A 4,064-nucleotide genomic window follows, 5' to 3' on the forward strand; every position below is an offset into this window, starting at 1 on the left:
ACAAGTTGTTCGTCACTTGCAGTTAAACTTCACTGTAGAACTGACACAAAACAGGAGAATTAAACATTGCACATTTTAAGCATCAAAATGTTCAACCAAACCATATCAGTTTACATATGAAATTCTGCTAGCTTAATGCTAACATAAAATGCGAACTTCCACGACTGTAAAAGACCTCGACGTTGATTTCGACGTTGATGAAGTGAAGTGGCCGTTGCTTCGTTGTCTCCCAACGGACTCTTTCGAAACGGTTAAGCTAGCATAAAAGCTGGGGCTAAGACTGGGAGCATTGTTTGCCGTCAAAAGCCCTGTAATGATATGCTTTTAGTGTGCCTGGACAGATGTCAGGCAGCAGTGATAATAAGGCTGTTACTGACTCACATGCCGGCCACGGTGACACCACAAAAATTAGCTTCGGACAAGCTTGTGTTTCTTGCATAACGGAAATAGCCTGAGGTGAATGCTCGTCCAAAGACACTACATTGCTTTTTTGTTACCTTTTACACAATATGTTGGCCTTCCTAATCAAACATTTCCGGCCTTATAGGAGCATTTTTGGCTGCACGAGCCAAACTGTTTGTTGGACAAATGATTAAGAAGCGACCTGACAAACATTCACCATTTTTGGCAAATTAATGTGTGCTCTCTTGGAAAAATGTACATGTATTTTAGGGGCCCTCTTACATTCACTCAGTAGCTTCTACTGAAAGAAATGACCCGCCGATGTCCATGTACAAAGGAGGTGCGAGGGCCCTTTCATCGCTGCTTGCAGCTTTAACCTTTTGTTGTTTTGACTTTGAAATATAAACTGGTTAAACTGGTTAACGGTTAAATACAAAGAGTGATTAATTACATTTGTATACTCACAGGATACTTAAGAATGTAAAATGGTGCGCACAGTTAAGTTTCAGATTCCTGCATTACGATAGCTTAGTAGGGGACCTTCTCTGCCTCTCCGTGTTGCACGGCCTGTTGACAGAACCTACATGGTACTACACTGAAGGCGTGCAATTCTAAATTCTGAATTGCTTGTACACTGTGCAGTAAAAAAAACAAACAAACAAAACAATTCTAGATGAAGCATGATATCGCGGGCGTTCAATGTGTCTCTCAATTATTCCCTATGAAAAAGTCCAACAAACTGGCGGTCGATCTGCGTCACTTGACTTTTAGATGTCAGCGACGCACCAACATCAAAGAACAAAACATTGCCAAAGATTGAACCACGAAGGACAGAAATGTACTCCCAATGTGCCATTTTATTTCCGTGCACACTCACATGACACTCTAGATAAGTCATGAGGTGAAGTGTGTGTTACCGCAACTGTTGTGTACATCGGCTATTTGAACAACACGTGGGAAAAGGAAACCTGGAACTGTTGAAAGGCACATCTGTGCTCTTTCACGACTTCAAATGTGAAAGCCATTGTCTTCATGTCTGCGAGAGAAAAAGTTTATCGAGTACAAAACATGTTTTTGAGTTTATTTTTTATCTTAATTTTTTTTACACACTGCCGCCTTCTCCATTCAAACACATTTAAACAGTAGATGTTCAATGAATTGGTAGTAGCAGCAGCAACAGGAGCAACGTGTTTGCTTTGAAATGAGAGCAACTGATTTACTACACCACTCACCAAAAGGACGTGTTGATTTCCCACGATCCCTATTGCTTTATGGCACTGCATTCTCACTGAACATCTACAAGCTCTCATATGCTCCCCAAAAGCATCTATATTATACGTCATGCCATCGCTACTCACAAAGCGCATATACCGGAAAGAACAGCACAATGCCCATTCAAATGTTAAATGAATTATTTAAATTCCAGTTAATGATGTTATGACTCTATGTAAGGTACAAACATTTTTTTTAAAAAATACGAATACACAGTTCAACAATTTTTGGAGGACTGGAACGGATTAATGGCCTTTCCATTCATATCAATGGGGAAAGCCGATTGGGCGTACAAGTGTTTTAAGTCACGAGCATAGTCAAGGAACAAATGAACTCTTATTCCACAGCACCACTGTACTATTTGTAGTACTTTTGGAGGACACAGAGCCTGCACTGTACACATTTTGGAGGGCACCATGCAAGAATCCTGTGAAGTGCCGGTGGAAAATAGGCAAAAAGAAAACCAACCACCTTAAGTATAAATGTCAGAATCATTTCTTCTCGTTCATGCTCAGCATTCACACCGCAGTGGCGGGAGGTGGTCAGTGTCACTCTTGGATCTCATGCAAAAACAAGACGGCGAGTGTCTTTCAGCTCCTCCGTCAGAGCTCGTTAAAGCGAGCGCGGGCGAAGATGAGAGGGCGAGTCGGAGTGAGCTGAAGGCCAGAGGAACATCCCCTTCCAATTACGCAGCATTAGCTCTGACCTTGTTTAAAGGGAAACATTCCCCCGTGTCACCAGAGTGTCTGCAGGAGGTGGAGAGGCCGCCTCCATGCCATTATTGACTCTGTCTCCTCAATTACAGCCTGTCATAGCCATCTTCTCCGAGGTGTTTTTTTTTTTTGTCATTACCATTTCTTTTCTTTTGCTGCTGTTAAAATGCAGTAAGAGTGATCACAAAGCTCCGAGCAGGTGACGCCAAAGTACTACACGTTTATCTGAACATTCTAATAAGAAATACAAAGTGCTGTTGTACTGAAGCTTTAAAAAAAAGTAGCGGTTGCGCAAAAATGGAGCTAATAACAAGAAAGGGTAAAACATTTATGTATGCCGGGAATGTTTAACTGTTTCTTAAAATATTGCCTGTACAGTTTAGAAAGCTTTTATGATGGCGACAATGATGGTGGAATGTATTCATTCGAAAGACACTTACTTCAAAAGGGAATATACATACAGTATGTTTTTGTTTGTTTACGGTAAAAGTCACCGAATGGATTGTGTCACACTTTGGGGTTCCATTGCGCAATATTTGCACGGAACAAATTGCGAGTTTTTCTTTTTGTTGACCAACTACGACCAAATACAAAAATGTTGCTCAGTGTATGACTTCCTGGAGGTTTAGCTAAAATTTGACTCATAAATAATTGGTGTTGTGCCAGTTATTATTTATTGCAATGTAGTATTTCTGATACCTCCAAACTGGAAGCCGAGCTGGCAGGTCAGTAGGTTTAAAAAAAACACAAAAAAAAACAAAGCCAAGAGGAAGTCAACAGACTCGAAGCTCTTCTCAAACACAATTTAATTATGCATCATTTAAAGTAATTAGCCCTCAAGTGGTGCTGCATGTTTGTGTGAATAAGCAATTCAATGTGTGTTTATCTCAATGAAGAGTTGGTTTTAACAGGGATATTTCATACTGAGTCAACACAATTTTCATTGTTTCGTGTGTTTAAACCTGGACCTGAATTGAACCTGAACCTAACTAAAGTGAATCCCCCCCGTTAACTGTGGGGGATACATAACAGATTTATCCACAATAGCAATAAAAAAAATAAACAAAAACAATACACCAATACTTTTATCCCGCACGCTTTAAACACATTTTCCTTTTTTTTTTTGCATGCGATCTCACTTTCTCACTTGCACAATTGTTCAAATAAGAGGCAAGCGTACTTGCTTCAAGTTGTTCATTTTTCATTCCTAGTTGACATTTAAACATATGACAAAGGGAATTACACATGATGCATTTAACCAAAGCAAGAAACTTACAAATATTCAGACCATAACAGACCATAGACGGACTAATAAAATTTGCATCAATGTTACAGGTTTCATAACGCTTTAAACTTTGGATATTTAAACAAACTGTGCACCAACATATGTAAACTTACAAGTAAAAAAAAAAAAAACCTCACAGGCATATATTCTTTATCCTCTTTGTGACTAACATTACAGCATCTTACTGAGTCACTTTGCTGTCTAACTTTTTTGACATGTCTGTAATATACTGCCCCCTGGTGGCCAACGCAAGCATAGACATACACACATACACGCACACGTATCAAAACAAATGCAATCACAAATCTGCAATATAGCGAAAGTTCTAACGATGAACGCTATATAATGTGGGAACCTTATACATCCACAGATAATGTGTGATAATGTGTTGT

The sequence above is a fragment of the Filicampus tigris genome, chromosome 17 (genome assembly GCF_054856515.1).
Source record: "Filicampus tigris isolate MCC_2025a chromosome 17, RoL_Ftig_1.0, whole genome shotgun sequence".
In the NCBI taxonomy this organism is placed as follows: domain Eukaryota; kingdom Metazoa; phylum Chordata; class Actinopteri; order Syngnathiformes; family Syngnathidae; genus Filicampus; species Filicampus tigris.